The sequence below is a fragment of the Cupressus sempervirens genome, chromosome 8 (genome assembly GCF_028749045.1).
Source record: "Cupressus sempervirens isolate cs-2001-9-10 chromosome 8, ASM2874904v1, whole genome shotgun sequence".
In the NCBI taxonomy this organism is placed as follows: domain Eukaryota; kingdom Viridiplantae; phylum Streptophyta; class Pinopsida; order Cupressales; family Cupressaceae; genus Cupressus; species Cupressus sempervirens.
In genome coordinates, this window is record NC_143125.1 from 790600116 (window position 1) to 790616316 (window position 16201).

The window sequence follows — 16201 nt, forward strand, 5'->3', positions numbered from 1 at the left end:
ACTGCAATTTCTGCGAAATCCTTTGGCTGTTGAGTGAACTTGATAAGAACTAAATTTCCTTCACTATCCATCAGAGCTCAGTAGGAACTATTTTCTACCATATTTTCCTTTGATGACCGAGTAAGCTCGATAGATATTGAATTACCTTGCTTAACCTTGAAGCTTGGTAACAACTATCTGCACAAGGTAAAGCCTAAGAATACTTGGTAGACATTGTAAACCTTCTTTGCTAACCTTTTGAGCTCATTAGACTCTGTCTTTTTACTTGCTAAACAACTGAGCTCAGTAGACTCTAACTAATAATTGATATGACATTTGTGTAACATCAAAGACAGCACATAATTGAACAACTATATCCAACATTGTAAAGTTTTTTTTTCATGTTATTTCTTAATATTACAAATCAATATAAGTTAAATGATTACTCTGGTACTTGATATAAATAGGAACAATGAGATGACTATTTGGAGAAAATTTTCTATAAGTTTGATTTAAGAAGTTGAATGTGGTTACCGAGCAATTGATGTGAAATTTAATGAAGTTTAAATTGGTACTAAATTTTTTAAAATTTCTATAGGATAACTAGATATATTTTATTTCCCCCCTCCACCCCACTCTTAGTTATCTAAAAATTGGTATCAAAGCTCAGTGCTTGAAGGAAGAAATTTGAAGGGATTTTGTTACGCCCATAATATTGGTGTATATAGGGTTATGAATACTCAACTTGTGGCTATCTTAATGCTTAATTAAGTCATGTTATCATTATTATATTATTATTTAGGTACATAGGTTGGCCTAGGTGTTATGTGTTGGAATTACAATAGGAAAGATAAAATTTTGAGAGAGGGGGGGGGGGGGGGGGGGGGTGCAGGTGATGGTGAATCAACACTTTAAACTTTGCCTCATAAAACATTTATCACCCATCCATCTTATATATTCAATAAGTAAATTGAAATACCATGTAAATCATGTACATCTAAATCATGTAAACAAATAAGCATTCACACATATATGACACCAGATATGATTACCTAGAAACCCTCCAATGAGAAAGTAAAATTGGGGTGGGGATGACACCCACAAATCTTCACTACTATAGTAATAAAGTGTATCCAATGAAGGTTACAATGTTTGATCATTAGACATGATCTACCCTATGAAAGGTCTACCCTCTTAAAGGCTTACAAAGACTATTAGGTCTTACCCTATTAAAAGATTTCAACACCTTATTAAAAGTGTGCCTTGTTAAAGGACTTGAACTCACAATAAAGTAAGCACCTTGTTAGAGGATTTCAATACAACCTATTTGCACTACTATGTTAAGAGATTTAATTGATTCACCTATTAGAATGTCTTAGCATTGATCTTGCAGTTAGCACTTTGTTTCTTGATAAAAGATCACCTCTAAATTGATGTATTCTTGATCCTTCTTGATTAGATGTCTCTTTTTTGTTCACTATTTCCTTCCTCTATTCTCCTTTAATTTATTTTGCAATCCAATTTCAAATTATAATACCTTGGTCACCATGAATGTCTTGGTTTGCACATACTAAACTCTCCTTCTTCATTGATTGATTCCCTTTCATGCTCATCAAAAGTTCCTCCTTAAGAAGACCTAGGTGACTTGGGGTTAGGTATGAATCAACGGTTATGATTCATCCATTTTTCTTCTTAAAACTTCCTTTACCTAATTGGATGCACATAATTCATAGGGATTCCAACTTAAGATTTGTCTTTATCACCAAAATATTGTGATTCAATTTGTAACTCAACTCAAAAATGGTTTACATAGTAGTTTGTACCAATACAAACAACTATGACAAAACTATGTTACTTGGCATCTGAATGAGTCAGCATACACTACTTGCTTCAATCCCGAATCACTCAACATATACTATCTACTCGACACTTGAGTGACTCAGTGCTCACTATTGACTTGGCATGCACTATCTTATACATGTTGTTCTTAGCACTTACTACTTGTTTGGCATGAATTAAGTAAATGAATTAAGTGTATATACACTCACTAGTCAAAACCAATATGAGGTCAACAATCTCCCCCTTTGACATGAGTGTCAAAAACACTTGGTCATGCATTAATACAAAATTTTGTAACAACTTATTCCTAAAGTAATATTTTGAGTACAAAACTAGATCTTATAACTCCCTTGAGTTGTTAGATCTAGTTCTATACTCAAAATATTACTCCAGCTTAGTAGATGTGCCTCAACTGATACTCTTTTACTTTCTTTTTGTGCTTGTTGTGCTTTGCTTGCTCCCCATGCTCATACTCTTTCTTAGCTTAACTCTCTTTTCCCCCCTTTTTTGAGCCTTTCTTTCTCCCCCTTTTTGACACATATGTCAATGAGCTATACACTAATAATGTGCTTGTCCAAGAAAGATTTATGGACCTTAAGGATAATCTTAAAAGTTGCATCCCAATTGTCACAAGCTACCTGCAGAGACTTAATTTGGATGGTCAACTCAGTAGCAAGGTGAACTAGGCCATCTAATGTAGAAATATTGGGGTCTTTCTTCATAAGAGTTTTTTTATAGCCTAACTCCTTGTGTAAAATCTCCATGTAAGGAGTCGATGTAGTTTGGCCCTTATGTTGGCTGCATCTATAGATAATGTTGCTAACTGACTCTAGGTTTGCAATAAAGTCCTAAAATGTTTCTCACTTTGACCTGGAGTCATGGGAAATTTTGCACCTGATGAATTTATTTGACTTTCCAAGCTCGAAATGTCACTCCTTGTCTCTTATGTGAAGAGTGTAGGATTACAAAGTTTGGTGTATAGAGAGAAAATGTTCTCAAGTACCTTCTTCACACTTTCTATCTTAGTTGTCAATGAAACTTGTGTAAGTGCTATATCACTAGATATTTTCTCATTCACTTTACTTTGAAATTTATTTTCAGACCATTCTAATAATTTTCCATTAGTATCAAGGTCTATATCACTTACCTTTTCCACTATATTTGTCAATTATTCAATAAGTGGCTTAGTTTCATCTAGAGTAGGAAAACTAAATGCATCCAAGAAGATGTCTTTAATATCAAGCAAAGATTGCTTCTAGCTATACTCCCTTCTGAGTAGTTCTTGATGTTTCTTTCTAGCTAGGGATTCTTGAAATATACCCATCTGCTCAATGGTCATTGTGGCATAGTCATATTTTGGCAAAACAATTTCTTCATTTAGGTTTACATCTCCATATGTTATTACGTCTTCTACCTTTGAAGAACTTGGACTTGGCACTGAGAATTTCAAAGGTGTTACATTTGTGCTCGACCTTTGAAGAGTGTGACTAGAAGGAGTGCCAGATTCTAGTAAAGTTACTAATGCTTGAATTGTTGCTAGTTCCTTTGGCTTGGGTGTCAACTCAGTCTCTTTAGGCTTGTTCTTTTCTGCCACATTATCTTGAATTGCACCTTAAATTTATGCTTGGGGTGTAGATGAATCTATCTAACCTATTTGACTCTGTGTTTCAGTAGTGGCTTGAGTTTCCACTTTATCCTCTCAAATTATATCAACATTTTCTAGTGTAACTTCTAGTATTTTCTTTGAAGATTGTACATTAGTGACTTGAGGGGTAATTGTAGGTGGTTCTTGTGTTTTCACCTTCTTCCTTGTAGTATTAGTCATTGATCTCTGAATTTCATCTAGACTCACCAATATAGGGTTGTCACACAATTTAGCCTATAGTGTAGACTAATCAAGTATCCTTTTCAAGTCTTCCTTTGTTAGGGGATTGATGATCTAAGTAGTGAGATCAGAAAAATCCTTTATTGTGATAGTTTTAGTACTCACACTTGTTATTTGTTAATGGCTGGCATTTGGCTTATGGATCTTGTACACTCTATTCTTGTTGCTACACTTTCTCAGCTATTGTTTGATCATCTACATTCATTTCAATACCTCCCTCAACTATGCCTTCATTGTTGTCACCTCCTTCATCATTTTTAACCTCAATAGCCTCTTGTTCTCTTTCTTTGACTATAGCTAGCCCATATGTGACTTTCCACATCTATGTAATCTTCCTTACAATATCTTCTATGTTATCCTGTAATATGTTGAATGCTCTATATTCAGGAATAAATCTAACATCATATTTATTTATGGCTTTAGCTATCTATGCCTTGCTAAGTTTAGGCATAACTTGAGTGAGTGTAGTTTCTCTTATTTGGCTTTCAGTATCTAAACAATAATGCCATTTCTTCTCAACTCTTTCATATAGGCTTTTAAGTATGGAGTTGGCAATCTCTAGAGGACATTTCTTAAAAGTAGCCATCATGGCATATATTTCCTCCTCCACTTGATTCTTTTCAACTTTTCCAACATTTTTGAAGTCAATGTGAGAAAATCCTAATAAATTTTCATTATTTCTAACATTCTCACATAGATTGTCTAGATCTGAAGATGAATTATGACTCACCACTTGGAATTGGCTATTGTCATTAGATTTAGTTCTTTCCTCATCAGATTCAACCTAAGCAATGTATTTTCTCCTTAGTCTTTTTTATGCTCCTCTTTCCTACTTTGTAGGTTTGGCCTTATCTTTAGCCTTTTGTGTAGTGACATGTGTACAAGTCCTTATGGTAAGTGTTTTAGGTTTGGGTAGGCCTAGTTTAGCAACCTTCTTGGGTCTTGTCATTGTCTATGCCTTAGCCTTTCTCTTCTTTTGATCAATAGGCATGGGTGCTTCCTTAGCTTCTTCTTCCTTAGCACCTTCTGTAGTTTTATTTCTTCCTCTTGTTTATCTTCAACCTTTCCTTGTATTAATGTAAATGGTGCTTGAATCTAAGTGTCTTCTTCCTCTTCATCCTCTTCCTACTCGACACCTTCACTAAATTTTTCTTTCAATTTATTTACCAGTTTCTCCTTCTTTTTCATAATAGAGGTAGTCTTTAACTCCATAATAATCTTAGACTTGGTTATCTCATAGTTACCAAATGCTTTGGAATCTCTATCTATTTCTTCTACAAGTAATGTTGTTATTGTTGCAAAGGCCTCATGTACATTAATTTCATAGCCTAATGGCCTTAGTCATCTTATTCTTAGGGTTGCTGCTTAAACAAATGTATGATCAGCATCAACTAGGAAAAAAAACATCATCATAATGTTTTCCACTAATGACACTAGAATCTTTAATCTCTTCTTCATAAATTGCTTGAAGTCCTCAAAGTAACTAGTTATTACCAACTCAAAATTTTCACCTAACTATTCAATGAACTCTCCTATTTGAACTGCAATAGACCTATTTGTCTTCCATGCCATAGTGCCAAATGTAGGAAATGCGTTCTGAGCATAAAATAAGATACATATCAAAATAGATCTGAATTTACACTAAGCACTCTTTGTTTTCCTTATTGCTCCTAGGTTTTCAATCAATTGTTGTAGTTTTAGCTCAACAAGATCATATGTATGATCCTTCTTCACAATCTTGTAACACATATCCACTGCAATATAGGGTACACTATTCAATCTACTTGATTGGAAAAACTTATGTGAAATTACTCTTATTGAAAAATCTATTAAAGGATTTGTAATGGTGTCTATGGTCATTCCCCTCTTATTCTACATAGCCCCTGTGTTCTTTACAATAACCTTTTTGGATTCACTTCTCATAGTCTTTGGCTGATCTAGGGTTGGGCACCCTATTACCCTATGGATTATTCTCTTTGATATTATGATTGGCTCATTGTCTAACCACAATAAACTATCTCGAATCCTACTCAAAATAATTCTGATCCATTGAGTTTTGAAAATATTAGGGAAATCTAAGGCACAAGTTAACCCTTTCTTTTCTACGATCTTGAATTCTCCCTTAACACACCATTTTCACAAAGTTTTTCATATGCTTCTCTGATTTCCATGTCAAAAATACTCCCAATTTTACAATTATAACATTTTCTAACATCCTATATCATTAAAACTTGTAGTGGTATCATATATAACACACTAGAGGGATCTTTTTTGTATGCTATTTTTGGTATGTCTTTGAAAATAGGTTGTTTTACTTCATTGCTAACCAATTGAACATTCAAAACTTCTTTTCCCTCTACATTTTTTTTCTTTTGAAGAACTAGATGCCATTTTACAAAACTAGGGTTTATGAAATTAGAAACAATGTAGTTTGACACATGATAAATACCTTGCAAAATCTAATGGAATAATGTCAAATAGCTATTCAAATCTATTACAAACACTTTGGATGGAATTTCCTAATCATCTCTAGCTCTTCTTTCTCTCTCTTAATTTTGAATGATGTTAAATGAGTAGAAATTGATTAAATACCCCTTTGAAATACTACAATTAATGTTGAGTGCTTACATAGCTATAAGCTCGGCATCAACTAATTTTTGGCTCACTCAACATCCACTAGAATTTCCATTCATTTGGTAACCATTACGAACTCATCTATAACTAACCAATTTGTTATCTTGGCCTCCTCTAGCATTTCACTTGGTAATCATAGGAAATGTTTCATGCTTGATAGTAAAATAAAAAACTTAAAGATTTTTCTTTCATTCCTAATAACACCTTGCATCTTTATTCATGGCTATGTAATCTTTTCAAAACTATTTTTTTTGGAATTGATGTATGATATAACTTTTGAATATCAGTCCCACATACCTCTTAATTGCTTAATTTGATGAGGTGTGATCACCTGACCCATTGGGTGAAGTGATCCCTTCTCCACTTGATGTGTTGCAATCCTCCTTTCTCTTTCATGTCTTGCTCATTTTATTTCTGATATTTTCAATAAATGCCTTGCCTTTTCCTTTATTGAACTCACAACTTGGTGCCTTTGACCTTGTTGGACAATATTGACTGATGTGGCAAATCTTCGAACAACTAAAACATGTGGTTTGACTCAACCACCTTTTGTAGCCACTTCTGAAGTGTTTTCTAATACAATTCTTAGGAACATGTCCATACTCTTGAAAATAGTGACAGTTATACCTTGTATTATAATCCCAGTTATAAGAGTTACCATTTTTCTTTACCTTTGTTTGCTTATTTGACGATCACATGGGTTTGGATCTTCACTCAAAAGCTTTATGTACATACTTCTGACAGTTATAAAATTATCCTTTAAATATTTGAGTGTGCATGGTCTTAGTTCTATATTCATGTGCTTGATGACCTTGTTCATTGCACTTATGTTAGTGACCCATGCTCTTTTTCTTAACAATCTGTTTTATAGCCTTGCTCCTACAAAAATTTGCAGTGTGTCCTTTCTTACCACAATTATGATAATTAGGTTTGGAATTCTTACCTTTGTTACTCCTTTCTTTAGCACTTTTGGATGACTTTCCTTGTTTAGTACTTGTGTATCTCAATCCAGATGTATCATTGTTGGATCTAGGGGATCTCAATAATTGCTCAAAGTATTTGATGGCTTCAATAGGTTTATTAAAAATTTCAGAAAATTTATTTTCCCTTTTTAGATCATTATTCAATTGCTCATTTTGCAACTTCAATGTTGTTATCTCAATGTCCTTGGCATTCAATTCATAGTTGGCATTCATCATTTGACCCAAAGTATCCAAATGCATGTTAGTAATCCTAGTTATCTCTAATGATTTCTCTTCTAGTCTGTTGGTCAAAACTATTTTGTCATCTCCAATCAGGGCTTTTTCTTCCATAGGATTCTTTTTTTGTTAAGCCACCTCACATAGTAGTATGGCTTGTGATTCTTGCTCTAACTTGAGATATTTTATTTCTTCACTTGGGCTCTATTCTTTTCCATTAGATCTACAACTATTGCATCAAATTCATTGGAGTCTCCATTAGAAAATAGCTTAGTAGTTTCCATCACTCTATATTGTGTGTTATTCTCCTCGATAGCAATTTTCTTCCTTCTCTTTAAAGATTTCTTTAAGTCTTCTCTGACTACATTTAGTTGATGTAGAATGAGCTGTATTTCAATCTTCTAGTTCTCAATAATCTTTCCCAACTTGTAGACTTCCATTTCCAAGATCTTTCCTCAAAGTTACAAAGCTTCACTTTTAGAGAATAAAGCTCTCATACCAATTTTCATAATTATAATAGGAAAGGTAAAATTCTAATGGGGGTGGGGGGGGGGGGGGGGGGGGGGGAGGGTGTGGGGGTGTGGGTGCAGGGGGTGAATTATTTCTTTAAACTTTGAATCATAAAACATTCACCACACATCCATTTTATATATTCAATAAGTAAAAAAATACCATGTAAAACATGTACATATAGATCATGTAAACAAGTAAGCATTCACACATATATGACAATAGATATGATTACCCAAAATCCCTCCAATGAGGAGGTAAAACTAGGGTGGGGATGACACCCATAAATCTTTACTACCATAGTAATAAAGTGTATCCAATAAAGGTTATAATGTTTGATCATGAGACATAATCTACCCTATGAAAGGTTTGCCCTATCAAAGGCTTACAAAGATTGTTAGGTCTTACCCTAGTAAAGGATTTCATCACCTTGTTAAAAGTGTTCCTTGTTAAAGGACTTCAACTCACAATAAAGTAAGCACCTTATTAGAGGATTTCAATATAGTCTATTAGGACTACACTAGTAAGAGATTTTACTAATTCACCAATTAGAATTTCTCAACATTGATCCTATGGTTAGCACTTTGTTGCTTGATAATAGATCACCTCTAAACCGATGTATTCTTGACCCTTCTTGATCAAATGTCTCTCTGTTGTTCACTATTTCCTTCCTCTATTCTCCTTTAACTGATTCTACAATACAATTTCAAATCATAATACCTTGGTCACCATGAATATCCTAGTTTGTACATGCAAAACTCTTCTTCATTCATTCATTCCCTTTCACACTCATCAGAAGTTTAGGGTTTGTCCTCCTTAAAAAGACCTAGGTGACTTAGGGTTAGGTACAAATGAATGGCTGTGATTCATCCATTTTTTCACTTAAACCTCCCTTTACTTGATTGGATGCATGTAACTCATAGGGATTCCAACTTAAGATTTGTCCTTATCACCAAATATCATAATTCAGTCTATAAGTCAGCTCAAAAATAGTTTACATAGTAGTTTGTGCTAATATAAACAATTATGACAAAATTATGTTACTCAACATTTGAAGTCTCTATTGCTTGTCATATACTAGTTTTAATACTGTGACTCAACATCTAAATGACTCAGGATACACTACTTGCTCAACTCCTAAATCACATGGCATATACTTTCTCCTCGGCACTTGAGTGACCTGACACTCACTGTTGACTCAGCATGCACTATCTTATACATGTTGTGCTTGACATATACTACTTTTTTGGCATGAACGAAGTAAATGACTTAAGTTTATAGACACTCACTAGTCAAAACCAATCTGAGACCAACATTATGTAAGGTTGTGTCTATTCAACCTAAGCATAATTAGGTATATATAGGAGGTTGTGAGTCTTATTTCAAGATAATATTGTGAAGTGTGTTCTCATTGGAGATATTTGGAGGTTTCCCCTCAAAGTGGCCTATTACTCTAAGTTATTATCAAGTATTTATATAATATTTTATATTATTTCTTCTATTGTGCAAGTTATTTCGTTACAAGTTGTATCATAGCATGATCTTGGCACCATAGAGCAATATTTTTTCTCAACATTGGGGCAATTTGGGGAAGAGCATAAATTTTTGATTTTAGCAAAATTTTCAAAGATTTTTAAAGGGTTTTTGAAGACTATATTAAAGAAGATATAGTCTAAATTAAGAGGAATTCGAGAAAATTTGAGCAAATGACTGCATAATTACTATTCCAACACAATTTATTGAAACCTACATATCTCTCACATCCTGCTAAATTCGGGTATAACTTTTATTGGGTTTTTCAATATATAGTAGAGGAGCCTACATTTCAAATCTTGGAGAAATTGAAGCAAAAATAAGCAAGTTATTGCAAAATTAGAAAAATTTTCTTTCAAGGTAGCAAATTTTCCATTTTTTTGGATTTTTCCTAAGTAAGATTATCTTGGCTCTCGTAAGTTATAGTAAAAATAATTATAAAATCAGAGAATTTATATTTTATTTCTATGATTGATTTCAAAAATATTGGTTTACATCATGACAGGGCCTCCAACAAGAGGGAAAAAGAATGCTACCATAGTAGGGAAATCTTCTAATCAAGATTAGGAAACAATAGAGGATAGTAATCCCAATGAGGAAATAAGTAAGTTCAAGGAAGAGGTTAAGAGGGATATGTGTGACCTACAAGGAGATATATTAGATATACGAAGCATGTTAAGCACCTATATGAATGAGATAAGGAAAGAGTTGTTAAGAAATGAAGGTGAAACCTTCAAGTCGGCTAATAATGACACAAATTTTAATACTCCTATGGGATCTTGGAATTTTTTTCCAAAGGTGGACATGTGCAAATTCAATGGCAAGGATCCTCTAACATGGATAAATCAAATGGAGAATCTTTTTGAGGTACATCAAACCCCATATGGACAAAAGGTCATGATGGATTCCTTATATCTAGAACCAGAAAAATTCATTTGGTATCTTTAGCTTTGTACTCATAGGAGGAAAAAGGGTCCTACCATGTCATGGTCAATTTTTATAGAAGAACTCCAAGCACAATATGTTGGAGTTCTTTAGAATAACTAAGAGGGGGGGTGAATCAGTTATCCAAGGTCTAGATGTATAAATAAAACTTTTCATAGCTTAGTAAACCCATAAAACATTTATCATCATGCATATATCCATAACTTTAAAACTAGTAGATTTCTATCAAATCAATTTGCATAAATGCAAATATGAAACATAACATATTCAACAACACACTTGACATAATGATCTATGTGGAAACTCAATTTGGAAAAAACCACCAGTAACATGCTACTCTTTTTCTCTCTTCTCAAGTGATGCCCTATGAAATTCCAAGCTTGTTAAAGTTACAATACAAAATATTAAATGTGACCATGTTAAAGGATTTCAACCACCCTATTAGGAGTGAGTCTTGTTAAAGGACTTTAGACCATTCACTTAGAATATCACCCAATTAAAGGATTTACAGATGACTATTAGGTCAACCTTAATCCAAAGGTTTTATCCTAGACTGATATAATTATTAGAGGGTAATAGTAAGGTTTGATATGATAACAACTTACAACTCTATTTGTAGATTATGGATCTTTATTGCAATCCTCCATTCTGATTGGCTTTCACACATTTCAGCTCTAACAGCTTGTTCACCCTTCAAGCATCCATACCCTTAAGCCTTCTTTCTTAACATGTCAATGCATACTCTTCTCTTAGGTCACTAAATGAAGAAATACCCTTGAATTCTTGTCTTCCTTAGGTTCTCACACATGACAACCTTTGCTTTTGACCAGCTATTCCTATAAATGGGAAATTAAGATCTTTTGTCATTCATTCTCTATCATCTAATTTAGGGTTAGGAAAAATTAGGTAAGATTCAATGAATCTACCCCATATTTCATATCTCTTCTAGAAACTTCTCCTTCAATCCTCTTTGAATTCAACACAAAATGGTTTACCATGAATTTTGTGCCACCAGCTCATCAATCTTATCTTTCACCTGGTTCACACAATCCAAGAAAAAAAACTTGTTAGCTCAGATCCATCAAATTCATGATCTTTCAAATAATGCTAACACTCAGCATTAACTTGCTTTTAATGCTCCATATATACTATGTTTCTCGTCATCCTCTATAAAATCACTCGACATTAACTAAAATTTGCTAGTGCTTGACATCAACTAAACTTTACTCAAAATCCACTATTTTTCTCAGCATACACTAGAATATACTTTTACTTAGCTCCAACTGATTTTTTTCTTGGCTTGCACTAACTTTTCTTAGCACCTATTATCCACTCGGTCAAGTTTTATAGACAAACTTTGTTTAACTTGATCTTCTGAACTTGCTTTGTGTAACCAAACTTTGCAACCTTAAATAGATTATCAATAAACCATATTATCACTTTCTTAGCTAATTCTTGTACTCTTTTACAGAGAATAACTCAACCTTTCCTCTAGGTTCTATTGTTACATCTTTTGATCAAATCCTCTTCATTAATCAAATAAGTGATAGTACTTAAATCAAATAGCTAATTTTCTTACTAGAAAAATAGCAAGTTTCACATTAGTGACAAAATAATGATTGAAACACATTTATCATACTAGTATCAATTTTTTTACAATAATCTCCTTCTTCAACACAATATAGCAATAGTGTGACAAAAAACTTCTTTAGCCAACTTGCTAAGCTTCAACAAACATGATCAATTCTGGATTATATTCAAAAATTCTAAAATATTTCCATCAGAGTGGATACAATTATAGAGGAGAATTTGAATGATTAATTCTTGGGTGGTATCAAGGATCACATTCAACATGAGGTACACATGTTTAGTCCTAGCTCAGTAAATGAGCCTTTTATATTTTTACACAAGGTAGAGGAGAAGTTCTTGATTCCTAGAAAGAAAGGGGCTAATGTGACGAGAAAAAGGTTATTCAACACCTTAGCTTCCTCGACCTACTAGGTTGACTCCACAATAAATTGAGGAGAAAAGAGAAAAAAGATTATTTTTCAATTGTGATAGAAATATAGTTGACGACATAAATGTAGTGAAAATAAATTTTTCTATATTGAAGGTCCAAGTGAGGAAGAAGAGGATGAGCCCATATTAGAGGAGGATAGGGAGTTAGGTGAGGAATCACATGATTCTCAACCAAACATTTCTTGTCATGAACTTTTAGAGTTTAGTACACCACAAACTCTCAAGGTAGTGGGTTTCTTAAAGAAGCATAATGTAAAAATGTTGATTGACTCTGATAGTACTCATAATTTCATCTACAAGTTGGTAACTCTTCTAAATTTTTTTATACATCGAGCCCTAGAGTTTCAAGTTTTGATTGTAAATGGGGGAATAGTTAGTTGTTCATGGAAGTTTCATAGCATCAAATTATCCATGGGAGATTATCAACTTGATACCCCGATGTATGTGATATCCATGGGTGGGAGTACAATGGCTTACTACATTGGGAACAATTGAGATGAACTTCCAAGAACTATTCATGTGATTTCAATCAAAAGGAAAGGTAGTGGAGCTAGGGGGATTAAAGGAAAAATCCCCATCGATGGTAAGCTCTCATTAAATGCAAAAGTTTCTTAATAAAGGAGCGGATGGATTTGTGGCCCAACTATGTTTATTAGAAGTCTCTCAATCTAATGCTCATACTCATCTAGATTTATAAACAATAATTGATCATCACTCAATGATTCTAGGAGATATGCCTAAATGACTTCCTCCTAAGAGGGATCATGATCATGCCATATAACTAGTTCTAGGGAGCCAACCACCAAACATCAGGCCTTATAGGTACCCACACATACAAAAAAGTGAGATAGAAAAAAATGTTGAGGAAATACTAGAGGTAGGTTTTATCAAGCATAGCCAAAGTGCTTACTCCTCACCTATTGTGATGGTGTGTAAGAAGGATGAAACATGCCACATGTGTCAAAATTATAGAGTGCTAAACAAGTACACCATTAAAGATAAGTTTCCTATTCTAGTCATTGATGATCTTCTAGATGAATTAAATGGAGCTATGTATTTTACCAAGGTAGATCTTAGATTGGGTTATCACCAAATTCAGATTAAGGAGGAAGATATTTGCAAGAAAACATTTCAAACTCATGAGGGTCATTATGAATTTTTGGTGATATCATTCAATCTTACCAATGCACCATCTACATTCCAAAGTTTGATGAATTCCATTTTTAATAAGTTCTCGAGAAAGTTTGTATTAGTGTTTTTTGATGATATATTAATTTATAGCAAGACTTGGGAAGAACATTTGAAGCATGTATATCAAGCATTAAAATTACTTAGAGATCATCAACTCTATGCTAAGCCATCCAAGTGTTATTTTGGTCCTAAGGAGGTGGAGTATTTGGGACACATAGTTTCACATGAAGGAGTAAGGGTGGACCCTAACAAAATTAAGGCTATCATGGAATGGCCTATTCCAAAAACCATTAAGAAGCTAAGGGGTTTCTTGGGATTGATAGGGTATTATAGAAGATTTGTGAAGAATTATGGTCATATAGCAACACTCCTTACCACTCTATTGAAGAAGGATTATTTTCATTGGAATGAATATCCTAATGTATCATTTGAGCAATTGAAGAAGGTTGTGTGTACAACTCTAGTGCTTGCCACTCCAAACTTCACCAAGGAATTCCTTATGGAATTTGATGCTTCTAAAAATGGGATAGGAGCAATTCTTATGCAAGAATTTTAACCAATTGCTTTTGAGAGGCATCAATTAAAAGGTAAAAATCAACTCAAACCTATTTATGAGAAGGAAATGCTAGCAATCCTTTATGCAGTTAAAAAATAGAGCCCTTATTTAATGGGTTGACACTTCAAGGTTAAGATAGATCATGATAGCCTAAAATATTTTTTGGAACAAAGACTATCTTCAAAAGAGCAACAAAAATGGGTCACTAAGATGTTGGGATATGACTTTGAAATTGTATATAAGAAAGGAAAGAAAAATATTGGGGCTGATGCACCTTCCAGGAAGGATGAGAAATATGAAGCCTTATTGTGTGCCCTTTCAATATTAAAAGAAAATTGGTATGGTAGAAGCCAAAGAAGAGTGCAAAAATTATGTTGCAATAATTAATCTCATCCAGCAAATAAAAAGTGACCCTAGTAGTTCGGATAAGTTTTTTTTAAAGGGGGATATTTTTTGTTATAAAGAGTGGCTATATCTCTACGAGAATTACACTCTTAAACACAAGATTCTCAAGAAATATGTGAGTCCCCAATTGGTGGTCATTCAAGATTTTTGAAGACATATATCAGGTCAAGAAAAATTTCTTTTGGGAAGGGCTAAAAGGTGATGTTCAAAAATTTGTGGCTGAATGTTTGGTTTGTCAAAGAAATAAAGGGGAAACAATTAAGACACCACATCTCTTGCAACCTTTATCTATCCCTAGCCAACATTGAGAAGAGGTATCCATAGACTTCATCATAGGTCTTCCCAAATCTAAAGGTCATAATATCATCATGGTAGTAGTTGATTGCCTCACTAAATATGCACATTTCATTGCATTATCACATCCTTTTACAACAAGTATAGTGGAAAAATTTTTCTTGGAGAATATCCAAAAGCTACATAGTACACCTAAGGTTATTGTTAGTGATCATGATCTTATATTTACTGGTCACTTTTGGAAAGATTTATTCTCATGTTTTGGTACTCAATTGGCACATAGTTATTCATATCATCCTCAATCAAATGGGAAAATTGAGATTGTTAATAAATGTTTGGAAGGATATCTATGTTGTTTCACTTCAAAAAAAACAATCTCAATGGGTAGATTGGCTACCTCTTGCAGAATGGTGATACAATACTTCTTTTCATACCTCATCAAAAATGTATCCATTTTTGGCACTTTATGGATATCATCCTTCTTCCATCACATCATCATTAAAGGTTTCACCAAGAGTTTAGGAAGTAGAAGACCACTTGATTCATCAACAATAGGTCCTTTCAGGACTTAAGGAGAATTTAGCTATGGCACAGAATTGAATAAAACAACAAGTGGACCAACATCATAGTGAAAGAAATTTTTAAGCTGGGGACTGGGTCTTCTTGAGATTGCAAACTTATAAGCAAATCTCAATGAAGCAACAAAAAGAGAATAATAAGTTGTCTCCAAGATATTATGGACCATACCAAATCATGCAAAAGATTGGTAGTGTTACCTAGAAGCTTGAGTTTCCACCAACAACAAGGATGCATCTAGTTTTTCAAGTTTCTTGTTTGAAGAAGGTAATTGGGTAGAATATTCCTACTCAAATAGTACTACTAGAGCCTAAAAAAGAAGGAAGAATGATTTTGGAACTAGAGTGCATTCTTCAAAAATGCATGAAGAAGTTGAGGAATATAACCCTCACTCAGTATCTCATCCAATGGAAGAACTTACTAGTTGAAGAAGCTACATGTGAGGATGAGGAGTTCATTCAAAAGAATCCACACTTGGTTAGCATTGATGATAATGCTTCTTTCAAGAGAGGGGGCATGCTATGCCCTTAATATTGGTGTATACAAGGTTATGAATAGTCAACTTGTGGCTATCTTAATCCTTAATTAAGTCATGTTATCATTATTATATTATTATTTAGGTAGGTAGGTTGGCCT